Raw genomic sequence first — 23,006 nt, forward strand, 5'->3', positions numbered from 1 at the left:
ACAACCTAGATTTAAGACAATGTCTTAAATAGTTGAACAACCTCGTTGAAAGTGACAAACTGACACGTTTTCATTTTCGCAAAAAAAAATTACATCAAAGGAGTGCCTTTGATTTGACCACACAGTTCGACGCGAGACGACCGTTAAGCCTCGAAATACACTGCTCAAAAATGAAAGGGAACACTAAAATAACACATCCTAGATCTGAATGAATGAAATATTCTTATTAAATACTTTTTTCTTTACATAGTTGAATGTGCTGACAAGAAAATCACACAAAATTATCAATGGAAATCAAATTTATCAACCCATGGAGGTCTGGATTTGGAGTCACACTCAAAATTAAAGTGGAAAACCACACTACAGGCTGATCCAACTTTGATGTAATGTCCTTGAAACAAGTCAAAATGAGGCTCAGTAGTGTGTGTGGCCTCCACGTGCCTGTATGACCTCCCTACAATGCCTGGGCATGCTCCTGATGAGGTGGCGGATGGTCTCCTGAGGGATCTCCTCCCAGACCTGGACTAAAGCATCCGCCAACTCCTGGACAGTCTGTGGTACATGGAGCGAGACATGATGTCCCAGATGTGCTCAATTGGATTCAGGTCTGGGGAACGGGCGGGCCAGTCCATAGCATCAATGCCTTCCTCTTGCAGGAACTGCTGACACACTCCAGCCACATGAGGTCTAGCATTTAGGAGGAACCCAGGGCCAACCGCACCAGCATATGGTCTCACAAGGGGTCTGAGGATCTCATCTCGGTACCTAATGGCAGTCAGGCTACCTCTGGCAAGCACATGGAGGGCTGTGCGGCCCCCTAAAGAAATGCCACCCCACACCATGACTGACCCACCGCCAAACCGGTCATGCTGGAGGATGTTGCAGGCAGCAGAACGTTCTCCACGGCGTCTCCAAACTCTGTCGCCTCTGTCACGTGCTCAGTGTGAACCTGCTTTCATCTGTGAAGAGCGGGCGCCAGTGGCGAATTTGCCAATCTCGGTGTTCTCTAGCAAATGCCAAACGTCCTGCACGACTTTGGGCTGTAAGCACAACCTCCACCTGTGGACGTTGGGCCCTCATACCACCCTCATGGAGTCTGTTTCTGACCGTTTGAGCAGACACATGCACATTTGTGGCCTGCTGGAGGTCATTTTGCAGGGCTCTGGCAGTGCTCCTCCTGCTCCTCCTTGCACAAAGGCTGATGTAGCGATCCTGCTGCTGGCTTGTTGCCCTCCTACGGCCTCCTCCATGTCTCCTGATGTACTGGCCTGTCTCCTGGTAGCGCCTCCATGCTCTGGACACTACGCTGACAGACACAGCAAACCTTCTTGCCACAGCTCGCATTGATGTACCATCCTGGATGAGCTGCACTACCTGAGTCACTTGTGTGGGTTGTGGACTCCGTCTCATGCTACCACTAGAGTGAAAGCACCGCCAGCATTCAAAAGTGACCAAAACATCAGCCAGGAAGCATAGGAACTGAGAAGTGGTCTGTGCTCACCACCTGCAGAACCACTCCTTTATTAGGGGTGTCTTGCTAATTGCCTATAATTTCCACCTGTTGTCTATTCCATTTGCACAACAGCATGTGAAATTTATTGTCAATCGGTGTTTCTTCCTAAGTGGACAGTTTGATTTCACAGAAGTGTGATTGACTTGGAGTTACATTGTGTTGTTTAAGTGTTACCTTTATTTTTTTGAGCAGTGTAAATTCATTTGCAGCATTGCCTTGCAACATTGCGTTCTGCATATGTTGGATTTATCCAACATCTGCCACAAACTGTATGCGTAGACGTCTTGACAGAAATGGTAGCAGAAGGTGAATGTTGAACTTTTGCTGCATACATATCCAGATTATACTGCATCACATTCTGCGCATTGAAGCTGTCGGTGTGTGATCGGTGTAGACAGCGTCATTGCGCAAAATAGTACACATCATCTGAATATGTATACAAAAAAAAGTTCAACATTCACCTTCTGCTACCATTTCTGTCAAGACGTCTACCCATACAGTTTGACGCATATGTTCGATAAACCCAACATATGCACTCACACCAAACTAACTGCCTCTGCAGTGCTGCAAGACAAATGCAGCGTTCCAATGGAAATTAATGTAATTCTGGTGTAGTTAAAATGCAATGAGCGGTAGGTGTGATCGAAGCGGTAGACCCCAGGATGTGTTTTTGGTACTGCCAGAGGACATGTTTTTGCGTTCTGCCAGAAGATGTGTTGTCGCATACTGCCAGTCGCACCGTATCAGGAGCCTCTAGTGCACCATGAAAACATTGAGGTGCCAGCGAACTTTAGAGCTGGTATGTAAAATAAAAATGTTTAATGCAAGATTATGTGATACATTCCATTTCCAAATGTACATACGCCTAGACTTTTTCCCTCTTAGAATTAGTTGTCTCCCCTATAACACGGATGCCACATTGAGGGGCCAAGAGTCCGAATACAAGTAAGTGAAACATTACTCATGAAAAAGTCAATTGGAGGACATATTCTGTCTGGTAAATACTGATGGAATTTCAGAGGAGAAACAAGCCCCTTTATTCATATAATCTGATTCCCCGTCTAGTCCTTGTGACTTATCTTTTACCCTTTTCTCAAATGTTTCTCGCTTTAGTTCTTCACGTAGTGGAACTTCTGGAGACCATTGGTCTACGTTTTGATCTTCCTTCAACCCTTTGTTACCCTTGTGCTCTGACACTTTGTGTGGGTTGGGTGCAGGAACGTAGTGAACAGGTCGATTGTAGCGGTAGTCATGTTGATGGCTACGTACTTTACAGTTATTTCGAGGTTCGAGGTTATTGGTATCATGGTTTCGTGGTAGAAACTGTTGTTGTGCGTCATCTCTCAACGCTCCAATACCTGATAATGCACCCTCTGATTGGAGTGAGTGCTCCTGGTCAAACTTCAAAACCGAGTGGTCAGGGCTCTTAGCGTTGCGAGCTTTCAAAAGCTGTGCTTGCAAGCTCTCTGAGTTGTAAGATAGGCAAGCCAATGTGGGCTGCATGGCCCAAGTAGGTAATGAAGGTAGGATACATGTTCGACAGGAACATTTGTTTAAATGGTAACAGGTCTTCCATGCTTGTTTCAGTGAGTAGGCCAAAGTAAGCTGAACGAAGCCTATGATAGTAAGCTTGTGGGTGTTCGTTCCGAGCTTGTTTGACCAAGTTAGCCAGTGAGCTATCGTGTTTGCGAGTCGCAGAACCACTGAATTCTAATTTCAAAGCTGTGGCAAGTTTAGCGTAGTCATTTAGCACGTGTTGCTGTTGTGGGCGAATGAACCTGGTCACGTGTCTATTCGACGTTCGCTTCAACAGGTAAAGCCTGTCAGAACCCGTAGCGTTCGGGTAGCCATCCAACGCGTCCTCTATGTCAGCTAGGAACGTCTCAGTATCGTTTGGCTGACCTGGAACGGGGTCAAAGGTGGGGAAATTCTTGACGAGTTTGTCAAGGTATTCCACATCAAGCGGGCGGAGAGGGTTGGCTTCATCCTGTGGGGAAAGTGGGGCCGAAAGGCCAAGAGGAGAAGACTGAGGGACACTTAATGGAAGCAATGTATGAAACCTATCATCTTCACTCCTTTGAGTGCAGGGCTCCGGTTGCTTGGATGGGTAGTCACGCTGAGGAGCATGACCATTCAGTGTACTATTGTGTACTATTTTAACACCTAAGGGTGGTATTCTGCTGCATTGTAGTTCATTCCAGTCATTGGCAGCAGAGAACTGGAAGGAGAGGTGGCCAAAGGAAGAATTAGTTTTGGGGGTGACCAGAGAGATATACCTGCTGGAGCACGTGCTACAGGTGGGTGCTGCTATGGTGACCAGCGAGCTGAGACAAGGGGGGACTTTACCTAGCAGGGTCTTGTAGATGACCTGGAGCCAGTGGGTTTGGCGAAGAGTATGAAGCGAGGGCCAGTCAACGAGAGCGTACAGGTCGCAGTGGTGGGTAGTAAATGGGGCTTTGGTGACAAAACGGATGGCACTGTGATAGACTGCATCCAATTTAATGAGTAGGGTCTTGGAGGCTATTTTGAAAATGACATCGCCAAAGTCGAGGATCGGTAGGATGGTCAGTTTTACAAAGGTATATTTGGCACCATGAGTGAAGGATGTTTGGTTGCGAAATAGGAAATCAATTTGAGATTTAACTTTGGATTGGAGATGTTTGATGTGAGTCTGGAAGGAGAGTTTACAGTCTAAGCAGACACCTAGGTATTTGTAGTTGTCCACATATTCTAAGTCAGAACCGTCCAGAGTAGTGATGTTGGACGGGTGGGCAGGTGCAGGCAGCGATCTGTTGAAGAGCATTCATTTAGTTTTACTTGTGTTTAAGAGCAATTGGAGGCAACGGAAGGAGAGTTGTATGGCATTGAAGCTCGTCTGGAGGGTTGTTAACACAGTGTCCAAAGAAGGGCCAGAAGTATACAGAATGGTGTCATCTGCGTAGAGGTGGATCAGAGACTCACCAGCAGCAAGAGCGACATCATTGATATATACAGAGAAAAGAGTCGGTCCAAGAATTGAACCCTATGGCAACCCCATAGAGACTGCCAGAGGCCCGGACAACAGGCCCTCCGATTTGACACACGGAACTCTATCAGAGAAGTAGTTGGTGAACCAGGCGAGGCAATCATTTGAGAAACCAAGGCTATCGAGTCTGCCAATGAGGATGTGGTGATTGACAGTGAATACGGCTGCACAGTATTGTTTCTTATTGATGGCGGTTAAGATATTGTTTAGGACCTTGAGCATGGCTGAGGTGCACCCATGACCAGCTCCGAAACCAGATTGCATAGCGGAGAAGGTATGGTGGGATTCGAAATGGTCGGTAATCTGTTTGTTGACTCGGCTTTCGAAGACCTTAGAAAGGCAGGGTAGGATAGATATACAGAAGGTCTGTAACAGTTTGGGTCAAGAGTATGTCTGTTTTGAAGAGGGGGATGACCGCAGCTGCTTTCCAATCTTTGGGAATCAGACGACACGAAAGAGAGGTTGAACAGGCTAGTAATAGGGGTTGCAACAATTTCGGCATATAATTTTAGAAAGAAAGGGTCCAGATTGTCTAGCCTGGCTGATTTGTAGGGGTCCAGATTTTGCAGTTCTTTTAGAACATCAGCTGACTGGATTTGGGAGAAGGAGAAATGGGGAAGGCTTGGGCGAGTTGCTTTGGGGGGTGCAGTGCTGTTGAACGGGGTAGAAAAATGCTTATTGAAATTCTCAATTATAGTGGATTTATCGGTGGTGACAGTGTTTTCTATCCTCAGTGCAGTGGGCAGCTGGGAGGTGTTCTTTTTCTCCATGGACTTTACAGTGTCCCAGAACTTTTTTGAGTTTGTGTTGCAGGAAGCAAATTTCTGCTTGAAAAAGCTAGCCTTGGCTTTTCTAACTGCCTGTGTATATTGGTTTCTAGCTTCCCTGAAAAGCTGCATATCACAGGGGCTGTTCGATGTTAATGCAGAACGCCACAGGATGTTTTTGTGTTGGTTAAGGGCAGTCCGGTCTGGAGATAACCAAGGGCTATATCTCTACCTGGTTCTATTTTTTTTGATTGGGGCATGCTTATTTAAGATGGTGAGGAAGGCATTTAAATAAAAAAAAAAACAGGCATCCTCTACTGACGGAATGAGATCAATATTCTTCCAGGATACCCCGGCCAGGTCGAATAGAAAGGCCTGCTCGCTGAAGTGTTTTAGGTAGCGTTTGACAGTGATGAGTGGAGGTCGTTTGACCGCTGACCCATTACGGATGCAGGCAATGAGGCAGTGATCGCTGAGATCTTGGTTGAAAACAGCAGAGGTGTATTTAGAGGGCAAGTTGGTTAGGATGATATCTATGAGGGTTCCCGTGTTTACGGCTTTGGGGTGGTACCTGGTAGGTTCATTGATAATTTGTGTGAGATTGAGGGCATCAAGCTTAGATTGTAGGATGGCTGGGGTGTTAAGCATGTTCCAGTTTAGGTCGCCTAGTAGCACGAGCTCTGGGCAATCAGTTCACATATGGCGTTCAGAGCACAGCCGGGGGCAGAGGGTGGTCTATAGTAGGCGGCAGTGGTGAGAGATTTGTTTTTAGAGAGGTGGATTTTTAAAAGTAGAAGTTCAATTTGTTTGGGTACAGACCTGGATAGTAGGACAGAACTCTGCAGGCTATCTTTGCAGTAGATTGCAACACCGCCCCCTTTGGCCGTTCAGAATTTTTGGTGAGATTTCAGAATTTTTGGTGGTCTTCCTAAGCCAGGATTCAGACACAGCTAGAACATCCGGGTTGGCAGAGTGTGGTAAAGCAGTGAATAAAACAAACTTAGGGAGGAGGCTTCTAATGTTAACATGCATGAAACCAAGGCTATTACGGTTACAGAAGTCATCAAAAGAGAGTGCCTGGGGAATAGGAGTGGAGCTTGGCACTGCAGGGCCTGGATTCACCTCTACATCACCAGAGGAACAGAGGAGGAGTAGGATAAGGGTACGGCTAAAAGCTATGAGAATTGGTCATCTAGAATGTCCGGAACAGAGAGTAAAAGGAGGTTTATGGGGGGCGATAAAATAGCTTCAAGGTATAATGTACAGACAAAGGTATGGTAGGATGTGAATACAGTGGAGGTAAACCTAGGTATTGAGTGATGATGAGAGAGATATGTCATCGCATGTGTGGGTGGTGGACCTGAAATGTTGGATAAGGTATAATGAGCAGGGCTAGAGGCTCTACAGTGAAATAAGCCAATAAACACTAACCAGAACAGCAGTGGACAAGGCATATTAACATTAAGGAGAGGCATGCTTAGTCGAGTGATCATAAGGGTCCAGTGAGTAGTGAGGTTGGTTGGGATAACGGCGATTCAGACAGCTAGCCGGGTCATCAGTAGCAAGCTAGCATAGGATGGAGGTCTGGTTTTAGCCACCTCGTGCAGTTCTGTGTGGTAGAGGGGATCAATCCAAATGGCAAAATAGATATAATTATAGTGAACCAAGAAAAATTGTCCGATAGACCTATTCAGATAGCAGCCGATAAGATATTATTTGAAGATTTGAAGATGTTGAACGGCGCTCGACCACTCTGGAGGGACGCCGGCCTCCCGAGTGCTCATTGCTAATTGGGTAGCCAACAAGCCTGCAAGCATGTTTGAGGATTTCTATTGGAGAAGCAATTTTTGACTGTCTTCATACTGTACTGTCTTTGCCTGCACTGTTGGCTGCAATGTTGAATAAGCCCAATAATTGTTACCAGAGTTGCTGAGTTGTGATGTTTCACCACTGACCTGTTACCTTTTCAACCAAAAGATTACAACAAATACGTTTTTGACAGTTACAACCTTATCAATATGGATAATAGCTAGTCTGACCATATTGTCATTGTTAAGCAAGCTAGCTAACTTTATTATTAGCAATGTTAGCAAGGTTATCAAGCTAACTAACATCTTATTGGTTAAAGAATTGTTCCAACTTTAAAAGCACTTGAACACAGTGGGCTCCTTTGAGTGGTAAGGCGAAAGCAACCGACTGTAGGCGAAAGTTGAAGAGTGAAGTCGGGGGAGGTGCATCTGCAACACTCCGAAAGTCAGAAACTGATGTGGTTTTCCAACAGCCAGGCTCAGTGCAACATGGCAGTTGCCATTGTTTACATTTTTTTTTTTTATTATGTCAAAAAAACATCTCCAAAATATATGTGTGTACAATCAAGTGGTGACAGAGAGAGCCTCAAATATCACATTAATTTGTACATATCCACATAAATTAAGGCAATTACGGTTCCTGTTTCAATCTTGTCTTCGTCATGTTCGCGTGGGTCAAACAAAAACACCCTAATGATTGATTGACAATAGAGCCTCCCACTATGCAGGCCATGGCCGCAGGATGAAGTTGGTGAAGGGCAACTGCAAAAACCAGGCTGTATTTCAACTGGCTGTGAGAGTCCATTAGGACGGTGCATAATTGGTCCAGCGTCGTCCGGGTTTGGCTGGTGTAGGCCGTCATTGTAAATGAGAATTTGTTCTTAACTAACTTGCCTAGTTAAATAAATAAAATATTGCATTTGTAGTTCTTTATGACAGCCACATTAGCAGTCTTTTTTGGGGGATAAATACAGGCAAATATATTGATAAAAGTAATCTTGTCCTAGAGAGATTTACACTGTTATCAAAATGTCACACCAAGGTAAGTCTACACAAAACACAGCCCTTATTTTAAGTGCTTCTAAAATCCTCTATGGGAAAAACGATTGGAACCATTTCCTTGTTGGACCACTAGGATTTTATTATGACAAACTGTGTGGTACTCTATTCCTGATTCCTTGAACCATGTGAAATGATTGGTTGAGGGAAGTCACGTTGCTGATGTAGCTGTCAGACTGACGCGCACCATTGGGCAGATTCGATTATGCTGAAATGCCGGGCACCAGGCAATGGCCCAACAGGCGAAAGCGTGGAGGGAGGTGCGCCCTTCTCAAATTGAACAGTAATCTGTGCCACCTGGTAATTTTGTCAAGGCAGCACCATGGTGCATCGTCCAGAAACGTACACCATCTATTTTCCATAAAATAAATATTTCAATTTTCTAACTATTTTTCATTGGGAAGACAGATAGAGCAATCACTTTTGCATGGGAAACACAGAATCCTATTAATTACACACGTGATTAATTACGTTACTTTGGTTTTAAGCCGTAATCGCAGTGGGTTTTGAATAGAATGCAATCAACTTTCAACCGATGCAAAACACAGCTACAAGGGCGCCCGGGTGAGATTAATCGAACACCCTCAATGTTCCACGATCATCCGGAAGAACTGCCTATGAACGCGCACTTTGGATGCGACACAACTATGCCGGGTAGGCAAATCTTAATTACGGTGCACATCAATTGTGTATTACTGCAATACTGGACATTTTTTTAAATGAATGGAGTGAATTACATTCTTTAAGAAAAAGCGTATAATTTGCTCGCTTAATTAGGTTACTCAGAGAGAAGGACATCATTGAACAATCAGTGATTGCTTATAAAGGCTGAAAAACGAAATGAATGGTAAGTGCCGCAACTTGAGGATCATTATCCTTAGCAATCTGTCATAGAGTTAAATCATGTGTTTGATCACAGTTTTCATTGACGTATGATTGTCTTCGTGTTGGAACTAAATAATTACTCCCTTCAGATTGCATGCTTTTCGATCTTGTCCAGGACCCGGCGGAAATTATCTGTGTATATTTTGTGACATATTGAATATCGTGTGCGTGAAATGCAGGTCTGGCTTTTAACAGAACAATTTACAGCAGTTGTTTTGCATGTTTCTGTGACCTATTATCGAAAGGATTAATGAAAACGTATAATTTCCAACAGGTCAATCTTTACAGACCTTCCCAGTGAAAAGTAATCTAATGCACTGTATTCTATTACCTATATCACCTCGAGTTCATTGGTGGTTACATTTTACAGTCACTTTCAGCTTGATTTTATGTGACACCCTGGTTGCTACACTGCTTCTGGAAAGAATCGTTCACTCCAGGCTCATTTACGGTACATTTTTTTTTTTTTTCACAGAATAGAGAATTCGCTACAGCATACCTACATCTTCTCTTTAAGGTAAGACTAAGTCTATTGTCTCTTTTGTACTGTCTAACATGTTTTGCCGTGGAATACAGAAATGTGATGGCACCTGCCTTCGGTTTGGGTTGATGTGTTGGATTTATGGCCTGTGATATTCCATTAAAAGCTTGCTCAGCTGTTGCAGTTTTGCTACAAAAGCTCTTATTATAACATCTGAAGGTAAGATTTGATCTTGATATTCAGACTGACATCTGGTCTACTCCAATATAGACTGGTTATTAAATAGGAAAAACTTGAGTCAGGATGGAAGGGTTAGACCAGATACAGCTTCTGGTGTAAATATGAAATTGATGCAAACACATTGTAGCATCTGTGATGTGCATTTTGGCTGTTATTTAGTCAGGATCATTATGAGATGGCAATAAGACGATATAAGGTACTCAATACATGCTTCAATGTTTCAAAATTTACAGCATATTAGATACATGGAGTTTTCCAATGGCTTTTGACGCTGTGAAACACCCAAAGGCTTACATTATTGGGCCTTGTAGATAATGGCTGAAAAGTCCTCTGGTGGATGTGCATTTATTTTCTTCAACAGACACAATACAGGCTTTACCGAGCAGTAGTATACTGAGTGCCATTTTAGAGAGCAAACATAGTCTTAGTGGATTGTGATTTTAGGTATAATTGCCAGGCTGATTATTCAATGCCTTATCAAAATGGGTTAGATAGCAAAGGTCATGTAATTGGATGTCAGTGTTGGCAGCAGCTGGGGAGACATGCTGTGCCAATGAAGTGGTGGGTTGGAATATGGCAGCGTGTCTCGTTACCCAGCTATACCCTCTTTGTTGTGGCTCAACCATTCTCTTTTGCCAAACAGGAAGGAGCCACTGAGACAGCTTTGTGCAACACACACACACAAACTCAATCCGGCAAAGTGATTGAGATCTGTGGGGCAAGAGTGGGGCTCCACCTCTTATCTTGGCAATGATTTTGTTCCTCCCTAATCCATCTGTTAGTCTATGCAATCCGTCAGCAACCTGTCCTCACAGGAATGTGACTTAATTAGTGCATGTCTTGTTACATAGTTAAATATGCACTCTCAAACGTATGTATAATTCCAGCCTGTAGTTTTGAAAGTGGTGCTCATGGGCCAAACATGGGCCAAATTGTGTACTATGTCATCCGTTTTGTATGATATGTTACGTCCTGCAAATATTAGAAATAAAGTACCCGTCAAAAGTTTGGACACACCTACTCATTCCTACTCAAAATGACTATTTTCTACATTGTAGAATAATATTGAAGTCAACAAAACTATGAAATAATACATATTGAATGAGTAGGTGTGTCCAAACCTTTGACTGGTGCTATCTACATATATAATTATTATTTATTTTACAGTTGAAGTCGGAGGTTTACATACACCTTAGCCAAATATATTTTAACTCCGTATCAGAAGCTTCTAAAGCCATGACATCATTTTCTGGAATTTTCCAAGCTGTTTAAAGGCACAGTCAACTTAGTGTATCTAAACTTCTGACCCACTGGAATTGTGATTAAGTGAAATAATCTGTCTGTAAACAGTTGTTGGAAAAATTACTTGTGTCATGCACAAAGTAGATGTCCTAACCGACTTTCCAAAACTATTGTTTGTTAACATTACATTTGTGGAGTGGTTAAAAATGAGTTTTAATGACTCCAACCTAAGTGTATGTAAACTTCCGACTTCAACTGACATACATGCATATCTTATTTACCTAACTATTCAGCCCGTTTGCGATGAGACTCAAAATTGATCTCAGGTGCTTCCTGTTTCCACTGGTCATCCTTGAGATGTTTCTAGAACTTGATTGGAGTCCACCTGTGGTAAATTCAATTGGTTGGAAATGATTGGGAAAGGCACACACCTGTCTATATAAGGTCCCACAGTTGACAGTGCATGTCAGACAAAAACCAAGCAATGAGGTCTAAGGAATTGTCCGTAGAGTTCCGAGACAGGATTGTGTTGAGGCACAGGTCTGGGGAAGGGTACCGAAAAATGTCTGCAGCAATGAAGGTGCCCAAGAACACAGTGGCCTCCATCATTCTTAAATGGAAGATGTTTGGAATCAAGATTCTTCCTATAGCTGGCTGCCCGGCCAAACTGAGCAATTGGGGGAGAAGGGCCTTGGTCAGGGTGACCAAGTACCTGATTCTCACTCTGACAGAGCTCTCGAGTTCCTCTGCGGTGATGGAAGAACCTTCCAGAAGGACAACCATCTCTGCAGCACTCCACCTAAAGACTCTCAGACCATGAGAAACCAGATTCTCTGGTCTGATGAAACCAAGATTGAACTATTTGGCCTGAATGTCAAGCGTCACGTCTGGAGGAAACCTGGCACCATCCCTACGGTGAAGCATGGTGGTGGCTGCATCATGCTGTGGGGATGTTTTTCAGCGGCAGGGAGTAGTCAGAATCAAGGCAAAGATGAGCAATGTACAGCGAGATTCTTGACAAACCTGCTCCAGAGCGCTCAGGACCTCAGCCTGTGGCGAATGTTCACCTTCCAACTGGACACTAGGTGTGCCACGCTTGTAGCGTCATACCCAATAAGATTTGATGCTTTAATCTAAAAAAAAATGGCCTTCAAGAAAGTTCTGAGTAAAAGGTCATTATGGGGTATTGTTTGTAACTTGATTCGTTTTTATATACATTTTCGAATGAGGCTGTAACAAAATGTCAAGGGGTCTGAATACTTTCTTAAGGCACTGTATAAAAAAATATACTGTGTTTATTCCCAAAAAATATTTGTATCATATATTACAAATCCAATTCATACACATGTTACTAATTTGTTGTGCTTAAGAGAACATTAAACAACATTGAAACATACACTAAATTATATTACCGGGGGCAAACTTCCCTCCCCCTGGACACCTACAGCACCAGATTCCATAGGAAGGCCAAAAAGATAAATGTCCTTGACATCAACCACCCGAGCCACTGCCTGTTCACCCCGCTATCATCCAGAAGGCGAGGTCAGTACAGGTGCAACAAAGCTGGGACAGAGAGACAGAAGCTGTTTTTCAATCTCAAGGCCATCGGACTGCTAAACAGCCATCACTAGCACATCAGAGGCGGCTGCTTGCACACACTATTCTACGGTATCTTAGTCACTTTGAAATGGTTTACATATTGCATCACCCTTTTCATATCTATATATACTGTATTCTATACTACACCACTGACTGTTAAACCGCCATCTACAGCACATCACACATAATGTCTCTGTATCTTGCAATACTCATCTCATGTGTAAACTGTACTCTATACTATTCTATGTTATCTTAGTCACTTTAATTGTTTGTAAATATTGCATCATGCATCTCATATGTATATACTGTATTCTATACTATGCCACTGTATCTTAGTCTAATGCTGCTCTGACATGTATGTATGTATATACAGTGCCTTGCGAAAGTATTCGGCCCCCTTGAACTTTGCGACCTTTTGCCACATTTCAGGCTTCAAACATAAAGATATAAAACTGTATTTTTTTGTGAAGAATCAACAACAAGTGGGACACAATCATGAAGTGGAACGACATTTATTGGATATTTCAAACTTTTTTAACAAATCAAAAACTGAAAATATGGGCGTGCAAAATTATTCAAGCTGTTCACGGGTGCACCTCAGCCACGCTCAAGGTACTAAACGATATCATAACCGCCATCGATAAGAAACAGCACTGTGCAGCCGTCTTCATCGACCTGGCCAAGGCTTTCGACTCTGTCAATCATCGCATTCTTATCGGCAGACTCAATTGCCTTGGTTTCTCAAATGACGGCCTCGCCTGGTTCACCAACTACTTCTCAGATAGAGTTCAGTGTGTCAAATCGGAGGGCTTGCTGTCCGGACCTCTGGCAGTCTCTATGGGGGTGCCACAGGGTTCAATTCAATTTTCTCTGTATATATCAATGATGTCGTTCTTGCTGCGGCTGATTCCTTGTTCCACCTCTACGCAGACGACACCATTCTGTATACATCTGGCCCTTCTTTGAACACTGTGTTAACTAACCTCCAAATGAGCTTCAATGCCATACAACACTCCTTCCGTGGCCTTCAACCGATTGCTGCCAGCACCCACCCACCATCACTACTCTGGACGATTCTGACCTAGAATATGTGGACAACTACAAATACCTAGGTGGCTAGACTGTAAAGTCTCCTTCCAGACGCATCTCCAATCCAAAATTAAATCTAGAATCGGCTTCCTATTTCACAACAAAGCCTCCTTCACTCACGCTGCCAAACATACCCTCGTAAAACTGACTATCCTACCAATCCTCGACTTCGGCGATGTCATCTACAAAATATCCTCCAACACTCTACTCAGTAAACTGGATGCAGTCTATCACAGTGCCATCCTTTTTTGTCACCAAAGCCCCATATACCACCCACCACTGCTAGAGACATACCCCAAGCGACTTACAGCTGTAATCGCAGCAAAAGGTGGCGCTACAAAGTATTAACTTAAGGGGGCTGAATAATTTTGCACGCCCAATTTTTCAGTTTTTGATTTGTTAAGAAAGTTTGAAATATCCAATAAATGTTGTTCTACTTCATGATTGTGTCCCACTTGTTGTTGATTCTTCACAAAAAAATACAGTTTTATATCTTTATGTTTGAAGCCTGAAATGTGGCAAAAGGTCAAGGGGCCAAATACTTTCGCAAGGCACTGTATGTATGTGTATTCTTAATCCATTCCTTACTTAGAGTTGTGTATTTTGGGTATATGTTGTGAAACTGTTAGATATTACTTCACTGTCGGAGCTAGAAGCACAAGCATTTCGCTACACCCGAAATAACATCTGCTAAACACGTGAATGTGACCAATAAAATTTGATTTAAATGTGTTTACCTTGTGAATAACTGAGCCTTTGAATTTTGGTACCTTTTTGAATAACTGAATCTGCCTTGCGTTGCTATTAAAAACTGTAGCATAGTTGTCTTGGGCGCATTGAATGTGGTTCATTAAAGATTTAGAGAGAAGGTAGTGCGACTTTTTAAAGATAATAGTACAGAGTAGAATGTCCCTGCATGACTCCGGCGCGGGTGAGTAGTCTTCTCACAGTTTCACATTCAGAGCCAACATTTGTGGGGATTCATGCTTTCCTTTAAACTTGGCCTGCAGTTCCATTCATACTGACTTGTAAAAACAGGCCAACAGGTAAGGCTAGAAGATTGTTTTTGGGACGGAGTAGCTGGTGCTTTAGACCAGTGGTTCACATCTTGTTGATCAGTTGGAATGTTCTGTTTAGGAAGCATGTCCTTAAGCTTAAGCATGTTGATTATTCAGGGCACAAGATCACAACACCACAATTAAACAATTTAAAATCAGTCTTAGGAATATCATCAGATCAATATTTTTATATTTTCTCACCTTTTAATGTCTCAACCTATGTTCACCCCTCTTGAAATTGGAAGACCACGTCAATCCATTCTATAGACTTACAAAACTGTATATGCCAGTATTAAATTAATGGCCAAATGCAACCATTTTTTTTTTATCTCAATATCAAATCATTTCTGAGTAACAATTATGTACCTTAGTGTGATTGTTTCCAATTAAAATGGTCAAAAAGAAACAAATAGCTTCTTAGCAAAGAGCAATTTCTCAAGCAATAATTTATCTAGGACTGTCTGGGAGTGGTCTGAGTGGGGAGGGGAAAACTTGCTGTTATTGGAAGAGAGGTTTGGAACACTCTTTCTTATTGGTCTATTAACTAATTTACCGACCGTTGATGTCACCAGGCAGGGCAAAACTCAATCCCAACAAAGCAGGCAGAAGTTTTCAGCCGGTCTTTTCAAATACAGTGGGGGAAAAAAGTATTTAGTCAGCCACCAATTGTGCAAGTTCTCCCACTTAAAAAGATGAGAGAGGCCTGTAATTTTCATCATAGGTACACTTCAACTATGACAGACAAAATGAGAACAAAAATCCAGAAAATCACATTGTAGGATTTTTAATGAATTTATTTGCAAATTATGGTGGAAAATAAGTATTTGGTCAATAACAAAAGTTTATCTCAATACTTTGTTATATACCTTTTTGTTGGCAATGACAGAGGTCAAACATTTTCTGTAAGTCTTCACAAGGTTTTCACACACTGTTGCTGGTATTTTGGCCCATTCCTCCATGCAGATCTCCTCTAGAGCAGTGATGTTTTGGGGCTGTTGCTGGGCAACACTGACTTTCAACTCCCTCCAAAGATTTTCTATCGGGTTGAGATCTGGAGACTGGCGAAGCCACACCAGGACCATGAAATGCGTCTTATGAAGGCACTCCATCGTTGCCCCGGTGGTGTGTTTGGGATCATTGTCATGCTGAAAGACCCAGCCACGTTTCATCTTCAATGCCCTAGCTGATGGAAGGAGGTTTTCATTCCAAATCTCACAATACATGGCCCCATTCATTCTTTCCTTTACACGGATCAGTCGTCCTGGTCCCTGTGCAGAAAAACAGCCCCAAAGCATGATGTTTCCACCCCCATGCTTCACAGTAGGTATGATGTTCTTTGGATGCAACTCAGCATTCTTTGTCCTCCAAACACGTCGAGTTGAGTTTTTACCAAAAAGTTATATTTTGGTTTCATCTGACCATATGACATTCTCCCAATCTTCTTCTGGATCATCCAAATGCTCTCTAGCAAACTTCAGGCGGGCCTGGACATGTACTGGCTTAAGCAGGGGGACTCGTCTGGCACTGCAGGATTTGAGTCCCTAGTGGCGTAGTGTGTTACTGATGGTAGGCTTTGTTACTTTGGTCCCAGCTCTCTGCAGGTCATTCACTAGGTCCCCCCGTGTGGTTCTGGGATTTTTGCTCACCGTTCTTGTGATCATTTTGACCCCACGGGGTGAGATCTTGCATGGAGCCCCAGATCGAGGAAGATTATCAGTGGTCTTGTATGTCTTCCATTTCCTAATAATTGCTCCCACAGTTGATTTCTTCAAACCAAGCTGCTTACCTATTGCAGATTCAGTCTTCCCAGCCTGGTGCAGGTCTACAATTTTGTTTCTGGTGTCCTTTGACAGCTCTTTGGTCTTGGCCATAGTGGAGTTTGGAGTGTGACTGTTTGAGGTTGTGGACAGGTGTATTTTATACTGATAACAAGTTCAAACAGGTGCCATTAATACAGGTAACGAGTGGAGGACAGAGGAGCCTCTTAAAGAAGAAGTTACAGGTCTGTGAGAGCCAGAAATCTTGCTTGTTTGTAGGTGACCAAATACTTATTTTCCACCATAATTTGCAAATAAATTCATAAAATTCCTACAATGTGATTTTCTGGATCTTTTTTTAGTTGAAGTGTACCTATGATGAAAATTACAGGCCTCTCATCTTTTTAAGTAGGAGAAATTGCACAATTGGTGGCTGACTAAATACTTTTTTGCCCCACTGCAGCTCTAACACTAAAATGCATTATCATCATTTTCACAATTTCATCTTTGAAATGACTAGTCCTTGAGTGTATTTGGTCTGGCTATGTACAAGCTTTGCTGGGTCTTTCAGGGTTTGGGATCAGGCTCCCATGAGATGTTGCCATGACATCCATGTGGAATGTGCTTTCTCTCTCTTTCTTTCTCTCTCTCTTATTATGAGTTAACTTGAAATGTGTTTTCCTTTCATCTTGATGATCTTGAAGTGATGGTTCTATTTGGAAACAAAACAAATGATTTGGACCTGACATGAACAGTTACTTACCAGTGGTGTAAAATATGTAAGTAAAAATACTTTAAAGTACTACTTAAGTAGTTTTTTGGGGAGTATCTGTACCATTTATATCAAATCAAATTTATTTATATAGCCCTTCGTACATCAGCTAATATCTCAAAGTGCTGTACAGAAACCCAGCCTAAAACCCCAAACAGCAAGCAATGCAGGTGTAGAAGCACGGTGGCTAGGAAAAACTCCCTAGAAAGGCCAAAACCCAAGAAGAAACCTAGAGAGGAACCAGGCTATGAGGGGTGGCCAGTCCTTTTCTGGCTGTACCGGGTGGAGATTATAACAGAACATGGCCAAGATGTGCAAACGTTCATAAATGACCAGCATGGTCAAATAATAATAATCACAGAACAGTTGACACTGGAGCAGCAGCACGGCCAGGTGGACTGGGAGTCATCATGCCAGGTAGTCCTGAGGCATGGTCCTAGGGCTCAGGTCCTCAGAGAGAGAGAAAGAGAGAAAGAAAGAATTAGAGAGAGCATACTTAAATTCACACAGGACACCGGATAAGACAGGAGAAGTACTCCAGATATAACAAACTGACTCTAGCCCCCCGACACACAAACTACTGCAGCATATGAGTCTTCAGTAAAGAAGAGATGAGTCTTCAGTTAAGACTTAAAGGTTGAGACCGAGTTTGCGTCTCTCACATGGGTAGGCAGACCATTCCATAAAAATGGAGCTCTATAGGAGAAAGCCCTGCCTCCAGCTATTTGCTTAGAAATTCTACGGATAATTTGGAGGCCTGCGTCTTGTGACCATAGCGTACGTGTAGGTATGTACGGCAGGACCAAATCAGAGAGATAGGTAGGAGCAAGCCCATGTAATGCTTTGTAGGTTAGCAGTAAAACCTTGAAATCAGCCCTTGCCTTGACAGGAAGCCCGTGTCAGGAGGCTAGCACTGGAGTAATATGATCACATTTTTTGGTTCTAGTCAGGATTCTAGCAGCCATATTTAGTACTAACTTAAGTTTATTTAGTGCTTTATCCGGGTAGCCGGAAAGTAGAGCATTGTACTAGACTAACCTAGAAGTAACAAAAGCATGGATTAATTTTTCTGCATAATTTTTGGACCGAAAGTTTCTGATTTTTGCAATGTTACCTAGATGGAAAAAAGCTGTCCTTGAAACATTCTTGATATGTTCGTCAAAAGAGAGAGCAGGGTCCAGGTCCTTCACAGTTTTATTTGAGATGACTGTACAACCATTAAGATTAATTGTCAGATTCAATAGATCTCTTTGTTTCTTGGAACCGAAAACAAGCTTCTCTGTTTTGTCCGAGTTTAAAAGTAGAACGTTCGCAGCCATCCACTTCCTTATGTCTGAAACACAGGCTTCTAACGAGGGCAATTTTGGGGCTTCACCATGTTTCATTGAAATGTACAGCTGTGTGTCATCCGCATAGCAGTGAAAGTTAACATTATGTTTTCGAATGACATCCCCAAGAGGTAAAATATATAGTGAAAACAATAGTGGTCCTAAAACAGAACCTTGAGGAACACCGAAATTTACAGTTGATTTGTCAGAGGACAAACCATTCACAGAGACAAACTGATATCTTTCCGACAGATAAGATCTAAACCAGGCCATAACTTGTCCGTGTAGACCAATTTGGGTTTCCAATCTCTCCAAAAGAATGTGGTGATCGATGGTATCAAAAGCAGCACTAAGGTCTAGGAGCACGAGGACAGATGCAAAGCCTCAGTCTGATGCCATTTAAAGGTCATTTACCACCTTTACAAGTGCAGTCTCAGTGCTATGAGGGGGTCTAAAACCAGACTGAAGCATTTCGTATACATTGTTTGTCTTCAGGAAGGCAGCGCGTTGCTGTGCAACAGCCTTTTCTAAAAATGTTGAGAGGAATGGAAGATTCGATATAGGCCGATAGTTGAGAAAAAATATTTTCTGCGTTAAGGTTTGGCTTTTTCAAGAGAGGCTTTATTACTGCCACTTTTAGTGAGTTTGGTACACATCCGGTGGATAGAGAGCCATTTATTATGTTCAACATAGGAGGGCCAAGCACAGGAAGCAGCTCTTTCAGTAGTTTAGTTGGAATAGGGTCCAGTATGCAGCTTGAAGGTTTAGAGGCCATGATTATTTTAATCATTGTGTCAAGAGATATAGTACTAAAACACTTGAGTGTCTCTCTTGATCCTAGGTCCTGGCAGAGTTGTGCAGACTCAGGACAACTGAGCTTTGAAGGAATACGCAGATTTAAAGAGGAGTCCGTAATTTGCTTTCTAATAATCATGATCTTTTCCTCAAAGAAGTTCATACATTTTTACTGCTGAAGTGAAAGCCATCCTCTCTTGGGGAATGCTGATTTTTAGTTAGTATCAAAAAGGAATTTCTGATTGTTCTTATTTTCCTCAATTAAGTTGGAAAAATAGGATGATCGAGCAGCAGTAAGGGCTCTTCGATACTGCACGGTACTGTCTTTCCAAGCTAGTTGGAAGACTTCCAGTTTGGTGTGGCGCCATTTCCGTTCCAATTTTCTGGAAGCTTGTTTCAGAGCTCGGGTATTTTCTGTATACCAGGGAGCTAGTTTCTCATGAGAAATGTTTTTAGTTTTTTGGTGTGCAACTGCATCTAGGGTATTGCGCAAGGTTAAATTGAGTCCCTTAGTTAGGTGGTTAACTGATTTTTGTCCTCTGACGTCCTTGGGTAGACAGAGGGAGTCTGGAAGGACATCAAAGAATCTTTGTTTTGTCTGTGAATTTATAGCACGATGTTCCTTGGATGGGGTCTGAGCAGATTATTTGTTGCAATTGCAAACATAATAAAATGGTGGTCCAATAGTCCAGGATTATGAGGAAAAACATTAAGATCCACAACATTTATTCCATGGGACAAAACTAGGTCCAGAGTATGACTGTGGCAGTAGATCCGGAGACATGTTGGACAAAACCCGCTGAGTCAATGATGGCTCCGAAAGCCTTTTGAGTGGGTCTGTGGACTTTTCCATGAGAATATTAAAGTCACCAAAAATGAGAATATTATCTGCTGACTACAAGGTCCGACAGGAATTCAGGGAACTCAATGAGGAATGCTGTATATGGCCCAGGAGGCCTGTAAACAGTAGCTATAAAAAGTGAATATTATCTGCTGACTACAAGGTCCGACAGGAATTCAGGGAACTCAATGAGGAATGCTGTATATGGCCCAGGAGGCCTGTAAACAGTAGCTATAAAAAGTGAATATTATCTGCTGACTACAAGGACCGACAGGAATTCAGGGAACTCAATGAGGAATGCTGTATATGGCCCAGGAGGCCTGTAAACAGTAGTTATAAAAAGTGAATATTATCTGCTGACAAGGTCCGATAGGAATTCAGGGAACTCAATGAGGAACACTGTATATGGCCCAGGAGGCCTGTAGTAAACAGTAGCTATAAAATGAGAATATTATCTGCTGACAAGGTCCAACAGGAATTCAGGGAACTCAATGAGGAATGCTGTATATGGCCCAGGAGGCCTGTAAACAGTAGCTATAAAATGTGAATATTATCTGCTATGACTACAAGGTCCGATAGGAATTCAGGGAACTCAATGAGGAATGCTGTATATGGCCCAGGAGGCCTGTAAACAGTAGCTATAAAAAGTGATTGAGTAGGCTGCGTAGATTTCATGACGAGAAGCTCAAAAGACAAAAACATCTTTATTTTTTTGTAAATTGAAATTTGCTATTGTAAATGTTAGCAACACCTCCGCCTTTGCGGGATGCAAATTTATCTTTGACAACTTTTACTTCACTACATTCCTAAAAAAATATGTACTTTTTACTCCATACATTTTCCCTGACACCCAAAAGTACAGTAACGGGACAGTAAAATTGTCAAATTCACATACTTCAAGAGAACATCCCTGGTCATCACTAATGCCTCTGATCTGGCAGATTCACTAAACACACAGCTTCGTTTGTAAATGATGTCTGAGTGTTGGGGTGTGCCCCTGGCTATCCGTAAACAAACAAAAAATAGGAAAAAAATAAAATGGTGCCCTCTGGTTTGCTTAATATATGGAAATTAAAATAATTTATACTTTTTACTTTTAAAACCAAATATGTTTTGATTTTACTCAAGTAGTATTTTACTGGGGGACTTTTATTTTCAACTCTAAGTAATCTAGACCTTTACTCAAGTATGACAATTGGGTACTTTAACCTGCACTGTTAATTACTGTAGGTCCACATAAATAACAACAATTTATTACTGTATGTATAACTCTGATAGTGTGTCTGAATGTCATAAACACAGTAGCATAGTTACACAACCTATCTATTTTGATGCACTCTCATTGATAATGGGCCTGCACACCTTTTTAAGGCATTTTTTCAATTGGATGTGAATTTTGATCAACTATTATTTTGATTCAGAGGAAAATCAAGAGCACCTCTTTTCCCATTCCTACGAGTCTGAGCATGTCATCTTTTTCTGAATAAATTCTCAAATGATTTCCATCATGCTGCTCTATGCCTGCCATCACTATGGCAACCAGTTTTAATGTGGGGGGGGACTCTTTGATGAAATGACTACCATTGTGGTATATGTTTTTATTTTGTCAGACCATTAGTCAGAGAAGTTGCAATACTGTAAACAAAATATTCCTCAGATACAGTATGAATCATTATGAATCGCTAAGTGTTGATTTAGTATAACCACAGAACTAGAATGAGTCATTTTATCTATTTGAATAACTACATGAGAAACTATCATGTTACATATTTCTTTACGTTTTTGCATTCCGCTACATTAAACAACACACTGTATTAGATGTTCATTTACTGTAGATATTCTGTACATTTCTAAGTTTGTCTGATGGTGATCCTATTTCTAGCTTGCAGGAGTCCGTATCCATTAGGATGAATTGAGTTAATTAGGCTAAATGTATCCTTTGAAATGTGAGAGCTGCATATAGCTTTTAGCCTCCAAAGGCACCTTCAAACCATGTTTTCGTTTGGTGTACTGAGATTATTTACAGATGAACATAGTTATTATTCCACTGTCTAAGTACAAGCACTGCATGACCCGCTTCATGAATTTGACCAGATAACAGAGCTAATGTTTTACATATGAAAATGCTTGAAGATCTCAGCAGATACTATATATTAATAATGATGTCTGCTAACATGGACCCACAACCCCTCGGCTCCCTCAGCATGTAACAGAGATGAAAGCATCTTTGTCTCTGTGAGGTGCCTTGGCAGCTCTGTCTCTGCCAGAGCTAGGGCTTCTGTGAACTTTTAGGTGGCATGGGAAAACACAGTCATAAATAAAATATGCTTTTATCAATAATTCAGCTTAGCATTGTGATTGACAACTAGTGTGAAATAACCTGATTATGCCTCCACAGTGCATTACTTGAATTACACCAAAACATGCCCAAGTTTGAATGTGTTTTTAAAAGGTTAAGCTGTATGTTGACTAATTTCGGCAGACAATGGATCGATTATGTTGTCAGGCTGTCAGATGATATCCTTTGCTGCTCCTTGCGAGCGTCAAACCAAGAGCATCATTATTTCAGCGTTGGTCTTTTCGTGAGAGTGTAATGGTTTTATGAATCCATGTTATGAAAGACCATATGTAAAACCATGAAATAGCTTTTTTTTTAGATTATACACCAGCTGCCTTTGAAAAAGAATCAGACAAAAAAAACGACCCTTATTGGGTGAACCCAATATGTTATTCTATATCCCTGTCTT

At 42.0% G+C, this 23,006-nt stretch overlaps 1 protein-coding gene across 1 annotated transcript in view; it reads left to right on the forward strand.

Annotated features, from left to right (window-relative positions):
- Window positions 1-8,570: 8,570 nt before the first annotated feature.
- Window positions 8,571-23,006, forward strand: part of csrnp3 (cysteine-serine-rich nuclear protein 3) — a 65,737-nt gene continuing 51,301 nt past the window's right edge. Inside the window, exons 1-3 of the mRNA XM_036958857.1 lie at window positions 8,571-8,826; window positions 8,950-9,019; window positions 9,533-9,574. The gene's annotated coding sequence lies outside the window, so the exon portion shown is untranslated. The remainder of the gene's footprint in view (window positions 8,827-8,949; window positions 9,020-9,532; window positions 9,575-23,006) is intronic.

Source organism: Oncorhynchus mykiss, chromosome 22, assembly GCF_013265735.2.
Source record: "Oncorhynchus mykiss isolate Arlee chromosome 22, USDA_OmykA_1.1, whole genome shotgun sequence".
Classification (NCBI taxonomy): domain Eukaryota; kingdom Metazoa; phylum Chordata; class Actinopteri; order Salmoniformes; family Salmonidae; genus Oncorhynchus; species Oncorhynchus mykiss.